Consider the following 20682-nt stretch of genomic DNA (forward strand, 5'->3'; position numbering starts at 1 on the left):
TATGGAAGGGGGACACACGCGCGCGCGGAGAGGGTGCATGCGCGTGCGCGTAGAGGACTAGTTGAATTAAACACGCCCTGGTTCTGATCACTAACACTGCGGCACGCGGCACACAACACACGGGGAAGCCGAAGACGACGGCGGACACACGGTAAAGTTTGGAGCCGAAACGGTCATTGTGACACACGGTCTCCTTACCTTCCTCTTCCCTCCTCTTCAGTCCTTCAGTCGCTTCCAAACTCTGTCACGACGAGGCTCGCCGCAGACTGCGAAACCAAATAGCCGCTTTTTTCTCTAACCGGGGAACGGGCGCGAGACACACAGAAGCCTCGCGGACGTCTGTTCCAACATGCAGTAACTCCGTGTATGTGTAAGAGTGTGAGTGTGTATGTGTGTGTGGGAATATCCGTGTGTATGTATGTGTGTGTGTGTGTGTGACAGCTCATGGAGAGAATGAGCAGAGAGCCGAGGAGGACCGGGGAACTTAGGGGGGAGTTCCCGTTAACAGAGCGGCGGGGCGGGGCGGGGGCGCGGAGTGACAGCCTCGCGCTCTTTACGTTTATATTTCGGCTAAAATTTACTTAGAGGTTTTATTTCTGTCTTTGTGCATAGTAAATCAATGTAAGTGAATCCCCAAAGGAACTTAGTGTTGGTAAATGACAGTTCTGCAAATGTACAGGATTTCAGTTCTGTTCAACATGTTGATGCTCATGAACTAGAAGCACTCGGAGAGCGCAGACCTCCGCCAAGGCTGATCAGTGCCGCGCCCCCCCCCCCCCCCCCCCCCCCCCCCCCCGTGGGCCCCCCCACCCCCGATCACCACCAAAATTTAATCATTTCTTCCTTATCCCATTTCCAACAAACCCTGAAAATTTCATCCAAATCTGTCCATAACTTTTTGAGTTATGTTGCACACTAACGGACAGACAAACAAACAAACCCTGGCAAAAACATAACCTCCTTGGCGGAGGTAACTATGTTTTCAGCTCAAAAATGTCCAATTTCAGCACAATTAATGCTATATTTTCAGGTCACAAATGGCCAAGTTATGTTTGAACTGAATTTACCTGAAAAACAAATATTCTATTCTTTTAGATTCCCCAATTTTTCTTACCAGATTCTATCCTACATATCACATGTTTTCTTTTTACAGGTTCAATCTGGAGTATGGTGCTGATCCATCCTGCTTATGTTACGCCAATACATACATGAAGAATGTCACATGTCACTTTTTAAATCAACAGTTTTTTAACAATAAGCATTTTTATAAAGAAATAACAGATGTATATTGTTATTTCCTCTTTAGTCTGATGATAAACTATCCAATAAATAATTCTGATCCTAGTTTTTGCACAGGGATCATTAGTGTAAACGGTGACATGGCTGCCGAGCATCAGTATGATTGGATCCAGAACAACCGTGTCACATCCGTCCACTGACACATTTTGTGTTTTTGTGTCAGCTGTTATTGTTTTAGATCCACAATACTAACATTTATGAAGAAGAGGAGAATTAGCAAAAGTATATAAGTTTATTACTAATCAAGTACTGGTACTGACCAGATCATCACTGGTAATATCACATCCGTCCACCAGCAAAAGTTTTCACATACACGTGCTATTCCAAATCCAGTATTTCTGAAAATATAGCTTCCACTGTCAAATAATATCAGTAGTCTGTGCACAAATGGATTTGCATTATTCAACACAGTTCTATGCATTTCTTACAACTTTTTTTTTTGACAAAAATGGCCACTCATTTGACCCCCTACATAAATTTTAGCCAATTTACATTTATGCATTTGGCAGACGCTTTTTTACAAAGCGACTTACAGGGGAAAACCAAAAATTAAAAAATAAATAAATAAATAAAATAAAATACAAGAATAGATTAAAAGCATAAAGCAGCTGTACAATTAAAAACAGTGTTGTACAGAAGATTAGAAAGCAAAATTATAGACTAAAAATACAAGAATAGATCAAGAAGACATAAAAACAGCTGTACAATTAAAACAGTGAAATAAAAATACCAAGTAAAACAACAGAATAACCATAATAATACATTTAAAATGGAATGTTTGAAAGTGCTAGGACAGGAGGTGCTCTCGGAAGAGCTGGGTCTTCAGGAGCTTCTTGAAGATATGCAGGGACGCCCCTGTTCTGGTAGTGCTTTGTAGATCATTCCACAACCATGGAATGACCAATGAAAAGAGCCTGGATTGTCTTGTGCAAGGTTTTGGGACCACCAGAGAACATTCCCTAGACGAGCGGAGTGGTCGTGGGCCAACATAAGCTTTTATCAGTGCAACCTTTACATTCACAACCCATTTTGTTGCACGCACAACCTCAGGTGAGAGTAACAATCACATACACATCCACCAAAACACTGACATTTGTGGATCAGTGTAACTAGAGCTGCAGCTATAGATTATTTTGTCATCCGTCGATTATTTACTTCGATTCGATTAAACCAGGGATGTCAAACTCATTTTAGTTCAGGGGCCACATTCAGTTAAATTTGATCGGAAGTGGCCCGGACCAGTAAAATAATAACATAATAACCTATAAATAAATTTTTTATATGCAAAAAATAAGATTAAATGAAGAAATCATTTACATTTTACAAACGATCCAAACAAAAAAGATGTGAATAACCTGAAAAAAACTGAAATTTCTGAAGAAAAATGAGAAGAAAAATGTGATCAATATTCTGCCTCAACTTATGATTTCTACATGTGCATTACAGATCAGATCTATCATGACACATAACAGGCAGAAAATTGTTAAAATTACACATATTTTTCTTTAGACATTTCAGGTTGTTCATATTTGTTTAAGTTATTGACGTTTTATTGTTAAAGGATATCAGAGTTTAATGTTCTTTGTAATAAATCAAAGAGAAGAAACTGGAGTTAACATTATTTATAGGCATAACGTCATTTTTTTTTTTTTCCACATTAAACCAGGAAGAACATTTGGAGTCTTTATTTCTAGGTTATTATGCTGTTATTTTCGAGTTCAACACTCTTGACTGTTAATATCTTCTACACTTGGCAAAGTCATCCTGCGGGCCAGATTGGAACCTTTGGCGGGCCAGTTTTGGCCCCCGGGCTGCATGTTTGACACCTGTGGATTAAACGATTATTTGAAAAAGCAAAAAAAAAAAACTAAAAATGTGAAAAAGACATGACTGAAAATGACAACTTGTCCTTTATTTACTATTTATTAGCTGAAACAACAACCACAAAAATTATAAAAGTAAAAGGATATATAAAAAAAATATCTATTTAGAAATAACAATAACAACACTATAGAAGTATATATACTATATTTATATAATAACAACAACAAACTAGTCAAATGGCATCTACACACAATATGTGTACTACAATCTTCAGCACATTTTTTTTTACAACTTACTAAGACAAATACTGAGGAAAATTGTAACCAAATTGTTATTTTTAATCAATTCGAGAGGATTAATTGACTAATCGTTTCAGCTCCAACTGTAACTATAGCCTTTAAAGTGCAGCTACACTTCAGTTACAAATACAGCTCACTAACCTCAATTTGAACAATCTCAGACTTTTACCTAACATATATTTATGCTATATACAGAGGCTTTTTATATATTGATTTTCTCAATAAATTATTTATGTCAAAAAAGAAGAATTTTTTTTTTTTTTAATTGATGCAACAAACCACAATATTTTCACACAGAAGATGATGTAACAGCATAGACTCACATTTGTGATGCTGGCTCTTGGACATTTATGGGCAGTTTTTGCTGAAAAACAAGAGGCAAGTACTGTGACTCCAAAGTGAAGCTAATATAGAAGGATCCTAAAGTGTAACACCACCAACAGCTACTAGATGTTGGAACTGAAAAGACCCAAATCACATATGCTTTTTCTGGTGCTGTTTTAAGCACACATCTGCTCAGTTTGGCCTCTAGTGCACTGAATTTCCATTGCAGGGTTAGTTCTTGCTATAGTTAACTATCATTGTCTTTGGTGCAACTGTAGCTCAGAGTAATACAACAACAAAGAAGCATGACACTTAAAACTGTAAATTATAGTTTCTGACATTATGTTAACATTTTATAGGGGACAGTATAGTTGTTTACACTTTAAATTTGTGGTCGGTTTATCACAATATAGCGTAAGCGGAACCTTTCTCCAAAGCTTTCAGAAATATCCTGCTAGCTTGGATAGATGTTCGATGTTGCAACATGGTGACACAACCATGAACTGATGCAGCGACAATTGTGGTGTAACAAATACACATTGAGCATTACTTTGACTCATTTTCAACCTCAGCGAAGGCAGGACCAGACATAATATCCTATAGTCCCTCCTAATCACTGCTCTCAGGGTGAGATGACCCAGGGGCCCCACTACCAATCGCAGGCCCCATGAAAGGTAAATGTTGTGGACCCTTTCATAAAATTCAGTATCTTATGCCGCATTTCCACTACGTGGAACCGGCCTGACTTGACTCGGCTCGACTCAACTCGGTACCAGGTCCTATTCCTGGAGACCGTTTCCATTACAGGCTACTACTGACTTTACAGTACCTGGTCGTCATAGCGATGCGGCACGTTACTCCTGTGTCATCTGCTCAGAGAGTCGCTGATAAACTCGCTCGTTGCGTGTTGTCTCGTCAAACTCATGCTGAATTTTTACGTTGGCCACCAAAGACTGAATCTCCTGACTGGATGGTGTAGTTTTACTGGCTGTCATCATGTGAATTAACCTACCGCTATATTTACTGTCAACTTCCGCATCTGTTTTTTGTAAAACGGCGGGTCACCGAGACGACTCTCTGACCAATCAGTGGTCTGCAGTGTTTACACATCACCTTTTAGTATCTGTTCCCCAGTTCTGGAACCTTGGCAGAGGTGATACCAAAAAACTAGTACCGGGTACCAGATTCCAGGTCCTTTTTTCGTAATGGAAACGCAAAAAAGCCGAGTCGAGTCGAACCGAGCCGGTACCACGTAGTGGAAACGCGGCATATGGTGCCTTTATCACAAGCAGACATACCCACAAATAACAAAACACGCAAACACGAGTCCAAAGAAAAACACGATATATGGCAAATATAAGGCATATGCTAGCATGAAAGCGAAACTGAAACAACATACTTTCAACGTCTGACTTATACAGCGGATCTTCCACGACATTTTCACAACTTCTAGCCTGTATCCACTGGACCCCCTCCACTGCTCTATGGGCCTCCCACAACTGCTGGGTCCCATGAATTTGTCACATTTACCCCCCTTCTCGGCACCCCAGAGAAGACCTGATGCCAGCAGTGGAAAAGGGCAAAAGACGTCTATAGAAATACTAAATCAACAGTTTTTTTTTCAACTTCTCATTTGCTATATTTGGATCTAATAAGTGTTTATATATTCCATCGTTTACATTATTGTTCTGTTATTAAGATGATAAGTGGAATAAAAGGTTTTGATGTCTGCCATGTTGGATTTTGACAGGTGTGACTGAGATGTCACTCACTTTTAGCAGTTTGGTTGAGTTAATAAAAGGTTTTTCATGACGGTCTGACTGTAATTGTGGTTAATTAGTTAGACTTACAAATTTGACATATTCTTGCATCAGTAAGCTAGCATTAGGACACCCATCTCCCCTTGTACTTTCACAGCTCCCCCCTGTTGTCCCAAATACGGTCACTTCTGGCTCCAACGAGACAAGATGGCACTTCTTAAATACAGTATAAACATAAAATACACTTTAAGATTTATTATGTGATATTCAGTGTCGTCTAGCTCTGAATTTGCAAGTTGGAACCAAGTGAACACAAAAAGAAAGAAAAAATACAGAAGTCTCTTATTAGAGCTAGTTCTTGTGTCTATTCTTGGCTTTTTTAGTAAGGGTTAAGTTATAAGTGGACTATTGATGATTCAAAGGTAACAAAAACATATGTGAACATAGACTATTGAAAAGATAATGAATATTCTATTCCATTTCCTACAATCAGAATCCCAGTAAATCTTCCACATTGAACCTTTAAATCAGACTTGTGTTTTTATCCAACTGTTCCAAAAGGATGTTCAACATGTCAGCTCAGCTATACCAAAAAATATTTAAAATTTTAGGTTCATAAATTCTGGCATATTGATTAAAAAAATCAAACCCATTTCCAATTTGAAATTAAGCAGAGCCTCTCAAACACTGCTGTTCAAGAACTTTTCATATGGTGTAGTGTTGTGCTGTGCATTAAGATTTTAACCCTTTCATACATACTGGTCACTACAGTGGACAGCTATTCTACAGCTGTTCTCTTGTATATTCATGGATTTTGTTGTTCTTTTCGTTGATTTTTTTTTGTTGTTGTTGTTGTTTTTTACACATTTTTATTAAAGTTTTAAGACACTACATATCTTTTCTGACATGAATTGGTAACATTATGTAGATCTCTCCTGAGCATAAACCCCCAGAACCACAAGCCCTCCCCATAGTTTTCACACAATTTATTTGTAAATACATGTTTCTGTGCGTCAAAAATTAAACGTGTGGTGTTCAGCTGAGTGGACATTTTTGCGACTTCATGAAAAATAGGTTCATAAGATTATTTTTTTCTTTTTTTTTTTTTTTTTATGTATTTTTTAAATTTTTAAAATTATTTTTATTTTATTAATTTTTTTATGTTTATTTTTCAGAAGAAAATCTTCAATCACATTGTTTTTTTTCATGCCTAAAAAGGAATAAAAATACTCAGGAAAAATTTTTGATTAAGGTTCTCATAATTCATGCATGAAAGGGTTAATATATCTCATACTATATAACATCTTTGCATTGTATAAAGTTCTAAAACCCATTAATTTGCCCCAATCACTGAGGCTGTTTGCTGCATGTCATTCCCTTTCTGTCTTCTCCCTCATTGGCAGATTCCTAAACTCTTTAGTGAACCCTTTTTTTTTTTTTTTTTTTTTTTGTGGGGGGGGGGTCCATAATATGACACATTTTTGGAAATAACAATCATTGAATGTTATGATATGGGTAACGACCTCAAAAGATTTTATGCCTCAGGCTGCTTGAATTATTAATATGTGAAACACACTGTTCACATGGCAGCAAGTACAGTTTAGCCACACAACTAATTTGGAGAAGTGCAAGACTTCAGCGCTCAGATTCTGTGTTTCTATGGATACCAGGTAGTCGACTACAGCAGAGACTGCAGATCATGATACAGTTTGAGTTTATAAATGTGGACAATAAGGGTTTTTTCTTTGGGTTAGCCAGGTGGACGGCAGTATCACCCACATGCCTTCAGCTTGGACAGCACTGCTCAAAGCTCTGCTCAAGCTTTTTTGGGCTAAAAGTGACGACTTGTCGCCTCTGCTGTCACACTTTTAATGACCGCTGCTATTAGATCCACATGGTCTGGTGGGGTTTACAGGACTTGTGTGACTGTGAGGACGCTGGCGCCGCTCGATCGTGGACTTGAAACCGCAGTTGTAACAGATGAGCCATGAGCAGAAAAAGCATCTAAAAGAGGATTTAGTCTGCGGTTGTGTCGCCTCTGGTGTGAAGTTACGACGCTGATGAGTGAGAGTAAGACCAGTTGATGGATACCCTGTGATGGATTTCATTTAAAGTACTCAAGTTCTTTGCACACACACTTCTGGATACACACAAACACACACACACACACACACACCTAAGAGCCCCTCCAAATCCAACTGGAATGTGTCTCCTATAACAACATCAACTATCACAAGGAACGAATCACATGACATGTTGTGTGTGTGTGTGTGTGTGTGTGCAGGAAAATGTGTGTGTGTGTGTGTGTGTGTGTTGTATAGCTACTGCATGTTTGTGTCTATTTAGTTGTGAGACTGTGTTTTTGCACATGCTATACATTACCTTGTTCTGTCCAAAGTGTAAAAATAAAACTGAAGCTCAATTTGGAAGACGAGGAGGAGCTGGTCCAGATTCACAGGAAGACGACCAGAGGGTGGAGAAGGGACAACAGCAGGTCACCTAAACATTTCAGAGCCACTTACATAACAGGTCCCTGATTAAAGCAGAAGACGATGCTTTATTACCCTGCATCTAATTTAGTTTACTGCACCCAGAAACATCATCCTGATTGACTCCCACATGGACAGAAGACAAGCTCCTGATTGACCTTAAAGGTTCATTAGATAATATTTGATGACACCTAGTGGTTAAGTTGCAGATTACAACAAACTGAGTACTTCTCCACCCTCACTTATGGTGGCGGTGAATAAAACAAAAATCTCACATCAGAGCCATTCTGGGTTGGTATTAACTCAGATATAGTAGGATATTCTGTTTTAACACAGGATGCAACGTATAAAATAGGGAAAAGATGAGGGAACATAACATAGTCCATCTTTATATATAAGTGACTTGTTTAAACATAACAGAAACAGAATGATTCTCATTTTTGATTGTACACTAATGAAAACATGATTATGAATGCTATTTTATATTATAACTAGAAAAGCATTCAGAGAGCGCAGACCTCCGCCAAGGCAGATCAGTGCCCCCCCCCCCCCCCCTCCCCTCGATCACCACCAAAATTTCATCATTTGTTCCTTGTGTCAGTATCAACATTTCCTGAAATTTTCATCCAAATCCGTCCATAACTTTTTGAGTTACCTTGCACACAGACAGACAGACAAACCCACGCCAGCACAAACATAACCTCCTTGGCGGAGGTAACTATAATCATATCCTCCTAATACTTATACCATTTTCTAATAGTTCTGCTGTTTTTCAAAAATGCAAAAAAAACAAACAAACACAAAAACAAAAAATCCAGAGAATAACCCATAGAAAGAATTAAGAAAATATGTTTTTTTCATTATTGGGGAAAACCATCCCTTTTACTTCCTCATGAAGTGACCGGTAATCATAGGAGTTGTTTTCATCACTGCTGCTGACAGAAAGTCTGTTGTGACTCAGATGGAATCCACATTAACAGAAGAGGCGTTATTCATATTACATTTAACTAATTATATTTATATTATGTCAGTTCATTCTAATTAAGTAACATTAGCAACAATACAGACGAGGGGTAGGGATGGGAATTGAGAACCGGTTCTTTTTGAGAACCGGTTCCCAGTAGCTCGATTCCTTGGAATCATTTGCCTGCCTGCTTAACGATTCTGTTTATCGATTCCGCCTTTGTTGTGCATGCGTGATGACATCACACGTACGCTGCATTGTTTTGGTCAGAATGTGGCCAATGTGACGTTGAGGCAGAAACTGTCTAAAAAGACGACACCAGGTCCACTGGAACACTGTCAAAGCTTCCATGTCTTCAAAAGGGTGGAATCCCTCCAATATCCTCAAACATTTGTCCACAGCATGTGAATCATTTACAGGAATGTCACGTATTTGATTGTCTACTTAGCAGCGCTTGTGAATGTAGCAGCAGAGTGAACACCAGGCCGGTTCCGTTGTGGGCAACAAACATCGTAACTCCTCAAATACAAGTTTCCGAAGGTAAGAAGGGAAAGGAAATGAGGTGCACAACAACGGGAGACAAGCCGAGCAGAGTCGAACCGGTTCCATGTAGTAGAAATGCGGCAATAGAGGAATTAGTAAAGAGTCTTTAGTTTCACTTTCACTGTACCCCCCCCCCCAACTGGCCCGGCGTCATCTGTTATTATTATTTGTACATACTGTATATGTTATATTTTCTGTGCAGAGATGGAAATATGAAAGACAGTTAATGAAAACACGCCCGTTAGTACTCTTTTATTCCCTCACCCAATGAGAATCGATAAGAGAATCAATAAGGAATCGGATCGATAAGCAATATCGATAATGGAATCGGAATCATTAAATTCGTAACGATTCCCATCCCTAACCAGGGGTGTCAAACTCATTTCAGTTCAGGGGTCAGATTCAGCCCAGTTTGATCTGCAGTGGGCCAGACCAGTAAAATACTAACAGTGAAAAAAGTAACATTTTATTATGATCAGGTTTACATCTACAAAGTTTCCTTAAAAATCTGAATAACATGAACAACTGGAATTGTCTTAAGAAAAACGAGTGCAATTTTAACAATATTCTGCCTAGGTTTATCAGTTTATCATTTACACATGTGCATTACAGTCGCACGAAACATTTAGTAACAGGCAGAATATTGGTAAAATTGCATTTACTTTTCTTAAGACATTTCCATTTATTCATATTCAGGTTATTCACATTTTTTATAAAAGTATAGTTTGGTAATGTAAACATTTGCACGTAAGTTTACTTCTTCACACCAAAAAAACAAAGAGGAAATTTGGGGTTGTCATTATTTATAGGTTATTATGATCATATTTTACTGGTTCTGACCCAGTGGAAATCTAATTAAACTGTATGTGTCTGTATGTGGAACCCGAATTAAAATGATTTTAACACCATTGATTGTTAATATCTTCAGTGTAATTTTTGCATTTCACAAATTCATCCAGAGGGCCGGATTGGACCCTTTGGCGGGCCGGATTTGCCCCTGGGCCACATGTTTGACACCTGTGATCTAATGTAAGGCGTAAAACTTTAAGTGAAATGTGGAGAGAAAATCTGCTTCAAAAGTTTCAGTCTATTTTTGTCATAATTGAATTTTGTGAATTTTTCGTTAAAAACAAGCAGCTGGAGGCTTTCTTTCAATGTGCTGCTAACAAATCTTTGCAAGTGGAAGAAATAGCAGACGTGTAGGTTTTAACTCCTTGCCGTCCCAAACTGGAGCAGCTCAGCACAGAATATGAGACAGAGCAGGGATGGTAGGAGCAATGAAGAGAAAAAGAAGCAAATGAAGGCGCTGACACATGTTGACAAAATGCAACAGGGAGTATCACTCAGCACCTCACACACCAACATACATGCACCACTCATACATACATGTATCTACAGTGTACATGAGCTCCTGCCTTTAGGACAAGGCACCTGGATCTGAGCTACTGCTGAAAGGATGCCAGAAATACAGCCTCACATATAGAGCCAAGGACAACAAGGTCACACACACATACACACTGTCACACACACACATACACACATACACCGTAGTTCAGCTGTCCTGGGCTGTTTCTGGCACACAGCCTATTACTAAGCCCCAATTAATAAAACCCTTGACTGCACATCCTTTTTATAAGGTGTGCCCGCTTTCTCACATATGTGTTGTTTACTTTACTAACAAGCTCGTCCAACTGTGCATCTGTATTTTCGTGTGTGTCTGCTTTTGTCTCCACAGGGAAATGTTAGCAAAACGGGAAGAGTTTTATTAGAGCGTTACATGACACCAGCTGTCTAAACTGGCTCCCTTCTACCAGACCCTCTTCCTGTCTTCCGGCTGGGATCCTCGACTTGTGTTCAGACTTAGTTTCATTCTCATCGACAACATCTCAGGGTCCTCCCCGCAAGGTTATAATAGTTTTGGATTTTTCATTATAGTTTAGTTTTATTTAGTTTTGATTTTTTCCCCCTCTAATTCAGTTGGTTTTAATTCGTTTTTAGAGCAGGTTTGCTAGTTTTTATTAGTTTTCATGTTTTTTTCTAAATGCTTAGTTTTAGCTTAGTTTTAGTATTAACCCTTTCATGCATAGTGGTCACTACAGCTGTTCTCTTGTATATTCATGGGTTTAGTTGTTTTAGTTCCATATCAGCCAACACAGTGGACACTTATGCATCATCTCATAAACTGCAATTCATACCATTACCGTAACTTTGCTGTTCTTGATTGGTTCTTGAGTGGAAATCAATTGTTAATTGTTATTTTTTGCATATTATCTCCATAAAGTGAGTAATAACTAGTATTAGAATATGTTAAAATGTGAGAAAACATCAGATTAGCTGCATTAAACATGGTTTCATTTCACTGTTTTCATATCACTTTATGATATTGGGTTTTAAATACATGTTTCTTTCCTTCAAGGATAAAATTCATGGTGTAGCTGAGTGGACATTTTTGTAACTCCATGAAAAAAAAAACCTTAGTCTCATTGTTTTTTTCATGCCTAAGGAGGAATAAAAACACTCAAAAAAACAAAAAAACAAACCTCAACTAAGGTTCTCATAATTCATGCATGAAAGGGTTAATTTTAGTTTTGTCGTAGCTTTTATCTTCTTCGCTGTTGTATTCAAATAAATCCCAGACAGGACTCTGCTGCTTTCTCCCAACTTTAGTCTGCATGTTTCCAGGCAGAGAAGATGAGAAGATGACTCTAAACGACAAGTGACAAGAAGCGATGGATCGTAAAGTCTCGTACGGTGCCGCCAGCTACAATTGCTAGAACGCAAAAAAATCGATTTTGTATCAATACTACATTGACGAAAACAAAAGGAATTTTATCCATAATTTTTATAAGTTTTAGTTTGATAAGCACACAATACAGTTTCAGTTAGTTATCGTTTTTTCTTTTAATTATAGTTTTTATTTATTTCAGTTAACGAAAATGTTTTTACAATTCTAGTTTTCGTCATTTCGTTAGTTTTCGTTAACGATAATAACCTTGCCTCCCCAGCAGCTTCTCTGTCCAAAATGGTCTCAGCCTCTCGTCATGTCTGAAGCTACAGATTTACTGAAAGAAACCCCACAAGCCACAACCGCAGACTTATTGCAGATAAAATGTCTCGTATTCATCATGTGGATGTGCGTTGTGGAGGTGACCCTCTCCATCTGTCTAAGTGTCTGCCTGTGCATCTTCTCTAGTTGCTGCCTACTGCATCACTCACACCTCTCACCGCCGCAACAGCTGCCTCTTGTCAGTGTCCCTCTGCAGCAGCTGAGGACGAGGGGAAGAGTGCGAAACCACATTTTTAACAGCCTCAGCCCTGGCCGAAGGGAACCGGGGCGGTGGGGGTTTGGTTAACAGAACATCAGGATTCCATTAAGACCAGAGAGGGACGCTCACGGGGCGTCGGCTGAGTATGCGAGGGAGGAAGTGGGAGGTCATGCATGCATGCATGTCCGTCTGCATGCATGTGTGTTTAATCATTGCTGCTGCGTTAATCCGTGCTCTGGAGGTGGAGGTGGATTACAGGGAAAAAAACACATGTGGAAATGCATCTCTTTCCTCTCTGTCCAAATCAGAAAGCTGACAAAAACATACACGTCCTGATGCCGTTTACTGTCAGTAAAGGTTCAGGCTAACTCGCTTTATTATCACCACAGGGAAATGTGGTCATTTTACACACGTTAATACATACACACTGTACCTAGCATTAGCATTAGCATTAGCACATAGAACACATTAGGTGCAAAGATCTGCCACTGAAACACAGGGGACTGAGTCCACACTTGATTAACTGATTTTCTTTTTAACAGTGGGCCATCAGCAATAGACTTCTATTTATTTATTTATTTATTTATTTATCTTGCACATATCCATGTTTTTGCACATTTTGTAAATTTTATTCAGTTTATATTTTGCCCTGTTTTTATTGTTGTGTGTGTTTTTATTACCTTTATTAGGTATTGTGATCACTTTGCTTTGTGTGTTTGCATATGTGCGTGCGTGTTTGTTTGTTTGTTAGCAAGATAACTGAAAAAGTTATGGACGGATTTTCAGGGAATTTTCAGGAAATGTTGATATTTTGGTGGTGATCGGCGGAGGTCTGTGCTCTCCGAGTGCTTTTCTTGTTTTTGCATGCTTTCTCTTTTGCATCATCTGGGGCAGTGCTGCAATTTTTATTGTGTACATAGCATGTTAGTGCAATGACAAAAAAGATTTATCTTATCTTATCTTATCCAACTGGGGGTCAAACCCAGTGCATTTACAATGAACCACATCGCAGTGTTTGTTGTATTTCTTAACTGTGATCTGTAATTAATCAAATTTCAATCAATCACATTTAATTAGAAGTGTCGATCATGTATTTAACCCCCCTCCCACCCACACACCCACCCACACATACTGAAGCTTTGATGTGAGGTGTAAATGAATTTCATGACACCAACAGGTACACAGGTTTAAGTAAGCAGAAAAAGTCAAACAGTGGAACTGCTTAGCAACAGGGTTGAAAATACAACATGGATTTAATGTTTTTAATAGAGGTGTTTAATAATGGGAAAAAAAGAAATGACACTGTTCTCACATCTAAAATTTCTGCATAGACAAGGAATTTTCATAACCTGTATTGTATGTATTGTATTTCTAAATTCCTGACCTTTCCTTTCTTTTTTTTCTTTTTAAATAAAAGTATTCCACTACAAGCGGTTAATCCAGTGTATCTGATACTTGTGCATCATTAACATTGCAGTTCCACTACTACTGTTCCGTCCATGTCAAATAAATAACTCTAATTTCATAGTAGCACTTAGTTTGGGTTTGGGAAAAACACCATGCATTGGTTTAGAACTGACTTTTATCGTGTTTTATGTATATTTTTAGTGTGGATGTATGGCTGTGATTTCTACTTTTTGTAACTTCTGCTGCTGCTGCTGCTGCTGCTGCTGTGTTGGCCAGGACACTCATGAAAAAGAGATTTTAATCTCACTGAGGTTTTTTTCTGGTTAAATAAATAAAGTCTATAAAGATGTGATGTAAAGTGACTTACAATGCACCATATTTCACTCAAATCCTGATCTTTCCTTACTCTGACCAAAGTGATTTTATCACCCAAAAATAAACTAAGCGTTGGGTTTCCAACTCCAGTGGCAGCTCTGGTGGTAAAATCCTGGATTTTCTATTTTTGACCCAACACCTCAACCACCTCCTGCCTAAAGCAGTAAATCCTTCATTCAGAAGTTACACATAAAAAGAATGTTTTGCACATAAGGAGACACAAATAGTAAATGATTTTAATTATTTAAGTTGTGTTGAATGTTTATTGATACATTATAGACATTTTATCAGACTTTTATTAGACTTGTCTTTTGCTATGCTAATTTGCAGGGGCCAGTCTATTACCTGGCACTGTTATGAGATTTTTAAAGGAATGAAAAGGTGTATGTTAAACTTTACATGTTAACCTTGTCTGTCCACTCTTAAGAGATAGACAGAAAGAAAATGAGCTGAAAGAAAAGACATCAACATAAAGCAAGGCCACGATGCCACAAGTGTAGCCACAACCACATTTCTGGTTCACAAAAGCTGAAATTAGACATATGGGTGGTTTGCAGATCAGTGGAAACACTTTTCTGTCGCCTTTGTTGCAGTGTTTTCATTGAAGATGTTGAGAGTGTGTGTGTAGTTCGACGACTGCTTCTCTCCAAAGTGGAACAGTACTGCACTGTCCACATATACCACCAGGTCAAAGGTTAGGGCTGCGGCATGCAGCTTTCCACATCAGTCCCCATTTGACACTTGACCTTTGGCCTCTCTGTGCCCAGGCCGGCTGCCAGGCCAAGGCTTTTTCCAAACTGTGGGACGGACAAACTAACGCGTTAGCTTCCTCTATCATCCATCTTTTGAAGCCCAGGATCCCCAGAAAACCCACGGAAAACTTGAGTCTGACGGCCGGCAGATATGAGCTGGCTCTGAGATGGAGTTGGAAAGATTTTCTGAAGGGGGCAGGAAAAAAAAAAAAAAAAAAAAAACAGGAAAGGATTTGAGAAATGAGTGATAAAGGGCAGATGAAACCATTTCCAACCTGAACAACTACTGAATCAATTTGTCCTTCTGTCTTTCCATCAATGGCCAGATCCATGTCAGAGTGCATTTGTTTCAGCGTAAACACAGTAGATGAGACTTTAATTCATTCCCGATGAAAACATTAGTCAGAGTCTGTCTTTGCTGCCGGCCATGTTATGTGTGGGCATTTAATACAGTAGATGACATTTGGAAAATCTGTTTAACATATTGCTGGAAGTGACCTCTTACACTATGACTCAGAACAGACTCAGTAGAATAGACTTAAAATAAGATACCTTTATTTTCATACGGCAATATGAAAAGAAAACAAACATGTAAAACAAAGAAGAAGTGTAAAGAAAACAGTTGTGTAAATAACATCAACAGCTTTGGAAATATGACACTGACGCTGAAGATCTTGACTTTGCAAAGGATATTATTGCATATTGTGTTTGACATGTACAGCTACAATGAAAAACACCTTACATATATCCACAACTGACTGTGAAATCAGGTTCTGAGATGTTAGAGTTCCTCATTAACAGTTGTGTTTCACACTCCTGCCTTTTCTGCAGAAAGAGGAACAAAAGCGTCGTCTTATGATGTAAGAGTGATTGCAGCCACATCGATCATAGTATTATTTGTAGCACAATAATCAGCATGTGTTCACAAATATCCATCAGCCTGGGTAACAAGTACAAATACTTTATCACTGTACTTAAGTAAAGTTTCCAGATATCTGTACTTTACTTGAGTTGTAAGTTTTTCCTTTTACTCCATACAGTTAAAAAAAAAAAATCTGCAGTTCCTATTCTGCACTTTCTAAACAGGCTTGTTGGTTTGATTTTTATGCACTTAAGAGGAATTATTGATTATTAGTTCTGAATGTTTTACACGTGTGTCTTCCCAACATCAACATTGATCTCAGTCTAAACAGAAGGGAAAAGAACGCATACAAAAGATCATATATGTAACAAGATGAAAACCACATAAAACATATGAGAAAAGAAAAACATGCCAGTGATTTTTTTATGTTCCTGTTTCATTCTCTTGATTGTTATAAAGAAAAAAGAGAATTGTAAAAGAGATCTCAAGTCTATTTTCACACTGTACTTCTCGTGTATCTTTGCCACTTCTGACCATCCAATAAATGATCACATTTCTATCACAGATGTTTGAGTCATTTTGAAACAGATAAAAAATATCATTATTTTTTTGTGTTTGCTGCTCAAAACAGAATCAGTTATCTTAGATTTTGTGGAAAACTTCTTCTTCTTCAAATAAATCATACCACTCATTGAATCTGCACTGAAACACAAATGCATTAGACCGTCGTGCACCTTCTGTTCCAGTTCTTTTAGACATGACGGCTCAGTCACTGAGGGCAGAAAAACAACAGGTTGTTGTTTGTCATTTCAGAAATAGAGCCGGCGTTGCAGATGAAGAATACCAACTGGCCTTCTGTCCATGACATTCCTGAATACCACTATACATTATTGTCATGATGTATGCGTGTGTGTGTGTGTGTGTGTGTGTGTGTGTGTGTAGATACAAATGTACTGTTTGTGTCTAGACACACAATTTAATATATAAATGTTAAAAGATGATATTTGACAATTTGGCCGTAAAATATACAGAAGAGGATTAGGGCCACTGAAAAAAAAAAAAGGTCCAATATATATATATTTTTTATTATAACTAGCAGCATTGTACCCATGGTGCCCTTGTACAATAGCATGATAAGTAGAACTTGTCCGCCACCACTATCCATTTCTAAAGTATCATCTAATCATGCATTGTGCAGGTATAATTTGAGCCAACATGTGAGGCATGAAGGGAAGAGCATGTATTTGTTTGGCCTGTCAAGGATGATTACATTCATCCAGCGGTAGTGAACTGAGGCCTTCACATTGTAGCATCGTCTGCTAGCAGTAGAAATTTCATGAATGGCAGCATAACCACCAGTGTTGGGCAAATTACTTCTAAAAAGTAATTAGTTATAGTTACTAATTACTTTTCCAAAAAAGTGATTGAATTAGTAACACAATTACTCCTTCGTAAATGTAATTAGTTACCAGGGAAAGTAATTATTGCATGATTTTTTTGAAAAACCTTCAAATATGTAAAAGGAAACAGATTTTAGAGCGTGTTTCACGGCCCGTTGCATAGAGTAGAACAGCAGACAGGTACTGAATACCATAACTGTAGTGAGGCTGAGGTCCACCAGGGCCCAGCTGGGGTCCACCAGGGCCCGGCCGGGGTCCACCAGGGCCCGGCTTTTCCACCACATGAACGCATATCTACATTTATAGAAGAAGATGCTCCTCCAGTCAATCCCACATCTCCGCTTTTTCCAGTCGCTCCTCTCTGATCCAGCGGTAAATGTCTACAGTCCAGTCAGTCGGACTGTCACTGATAACTCCTCCCCTAAATTAGCTGCACACGTAGCTGCATTCAAGTAAATGTGGTGTGCTGGGACAACTCAAACTCGGACATGTCATTAGTCATTCAGGTGAAGGCAGCGTGGACAACTCAGACTCATACAGACTCACACAGATGAAGCATGAAGGCAGTGTGGGGGATTTGAAAATAAGAACGGCTCGTAAACGAACGGCTCGCAATGAATCAGTTGCTATCGTTCACTTAAAAGAGCCGTTCAAAAGCGTCGACTCATCCATGAACGTCACATCTGTCGTGCCTGGCTGAGCGAGCCAGGATGGATAAAATCAGCCAACATACCTCACAACAGTTGAATACGGACATAAAATTGTGCCTAGTAGATAGTCGGGTAATGTTTCTATTCATCTGGTGAGTTTGGCGTCGATGGGGCCTGTGACGGCTGAGGAAAACCTGTACAAACGCCCTCCTGTGCTGCAACATCAGGACATGCATCGGGCACGCATCAGACCCAGAACGTCCATTATAGTAGGATTATTATTCCGAGGAAAAAGTAAGAATCCTGACTTTTCTCTCAGAATAGTAATAAAAATAGTGAACCTTTTTTTCTCTCTTTTTTCCTCTTCCGTAAAAATAGCTTTAATAACTTATTTACCAATTTCTTTGCAAACACATTTCCAGCTCTGTACTGAGTGTAGGTGACGTTTCTGTAAAAAATGCCAGGTTAAACTCCTACTCTTAGACCTATGAACTACTGTGTATCCCATTTTTAAGACAAAATAAAGGCAAATACACTACTATGCAAAAGCCTATAGCATTGTTGTTTTTGAAGGACTGTAATAAACAGGTGCATTTATCTTCTATCTTAAGATGTAATAAGAAAATATATGAATATGTGAAATATGTGTATACTGTTAAAAAACCATCAGAACCTACAGTTAACATCATTGTCTATTGATAGAACATAAAGTATCCCATCCGTCTTTCACCCTCTCATGATCAGAAGTTGTATTCTATATGAATGAATTTTGAACTGTATTGTATTTTTAGTTTCTCCTAGATATGTGGGATCATTAAGAGGCCTGATGAGTATACAAGTTAAGTATTAGACATGTTTACATGAATGTATTTAATGCACATTCAGAAATTTCACTTTGGGAAAAAAATCCCTTTGTCAGAACAATGCTCATATTTGACACAAGAAGAGGAATAAATAATAATTGTTGTAATATTGGTTGGTTGGTTGGTTGGTTGGTGATGGAACTATTTCTTCAAGGTCTCATTGCTGATTTTGGAGGAAGCTGCTCTGTGAAGAACTGAAACTGCACCAAATCCAGCTCTGCTACAGGATGAAGTAAACATGATGTACACTGGAACAAATTTGACCGTTAAATAACAGTAAAATACTGGCAGCTAGACTTGCCAGCATGTTACTATTATTCTACAGTATCTCTGCTGTAATCTACAACTACAGTTTCTTACTGTAAAAAGTATTCCGGTACTGGGCTGTATATAATGTACCTTTTACTGTAAAATACTGTTAGCCACAGTTGCTGCATTTTACAGTAACTACCGTATTCCAAGACACAACATATTACTGTAAAACATATTTAATGTAATATTTACGGTATAACACAGCGAAAAGCTAGGATTTTAACATTTCAAATTACATTTTAAAATGCAAAATTGTTGCGCTCTCCGCCCGGACGTTTGAGGGAGATGGCTGCGTTGAATGTGGTGTTGAAATAATAACGAACTCGCTGTGTTTTCCTCACTTGAACGCTGTTTATTTAACAGCCGCCATTACCACACTCACCTTCACGGTGCACATGCGCACAACTACTTCCTTCCAGACAGTATAAATCAATCAGATATGAAACATCGAACAAACTGTATTTTACTTGTTTTAAACAAAATCTTTTCTAAATGCATCTGATTTTTAAACAAAATATGTAACAATTTTAATTACTAGTTTTAAATGTAAAATTAAATTATATAAACCTATATATTTCATCATTAATGAAATATAAATGTAATTACACAGTACCTTTGCACTTCAGCAACAACATACATAAATCTATAATAATACCTGAAAACAAATAAATGTATTAATGACCTATGAAGAACATTTCAAAAAAAAAATAATGCGCCAAGGCATTTTAACCTGTCACAAAATCATGAACTTTGCTAGAAAAAGCTCAAACAAGAGATGACACTATTATATATAGCCATGTAAATTGACACGCTGTTTAGTTTAACGGTGTCCACTTCGCAGCTAGCAAGTATGCTTCAGCTTAAATTAGCTGCATGTTTGCTACATATGGTTAGCACCCCGAAATATGAACAGTATTATCACCCGTGTTATACTGTGCAAGTTGCATCCAGTTTATGAAGGCAATTTAATGTTTAATGAACCCAAAGTGCCACAGTTACGTTGATAAAATCACAATTTCCTTGATAAATGAACAACTGGAGCAGGATGGAGTTCTGGCAGTGTTGGTAGAAGCATCAGGTGACCTCCGTTCCAGTGCCGTATGGGGTTCAGTCCAGGTGAAAATAGTCATCCTCAGTTATTTTCTCATTTTATTTTATCCTTCTGCTTCGAAAAAGAACCACTTACCTTTGATGCAGCAAGTCTATAGTTAACATTCATTTGACTGAATCTTTTCTAAATGAGCTGGTGGGATTTGATGCCAGATGATTTTGTTCAGAGCAGTTCTGGGCGGA

At 38.3% G+C, this 20682-nt stretch overlaps 1 protein-coding gene across 3 annotated transcripts in view; it reads right to left on the minus strand.

Annotated features, from left to right (window-relative positions):
* Positions 1–417, minus strand: part of ppp2r3a (protein phosphatase 2, regulatory subunit B'', alpha) — a 123298-nt gene extending 122881 nt beyond the window's left edge. For all 3 annotated transcript variants that reach the window (XM_030127330.1, XM_030127329.1, XM_030127327.1), the window contains exon 1: positions 199–417. The gene's annotated coding sequence lies outside the window, so the exon portion shown is untranslated. The remainder of the gene's footprint in view (positions 1–198) is intronic.
* Positions 418–20682: the final 20265 nt, after the last annotated feature.

The sequence above is a fragment of the Sphaeramia orbicularis genome, chromosome 22 (genome assembly GCF_902148855.1).
Source record: "Sphaeramia orbicularis chromosome 22, fSphaOr1.1, whole genome shotgun sequence".
NCBI classification, from domain to species: domain Eukaryota; kingdom Metazoa; phylum Chordata; class Actinopteri; order Kurtiformes; family Apogonidae; genus Sphaeramia; species Sphaeramia orbicularis.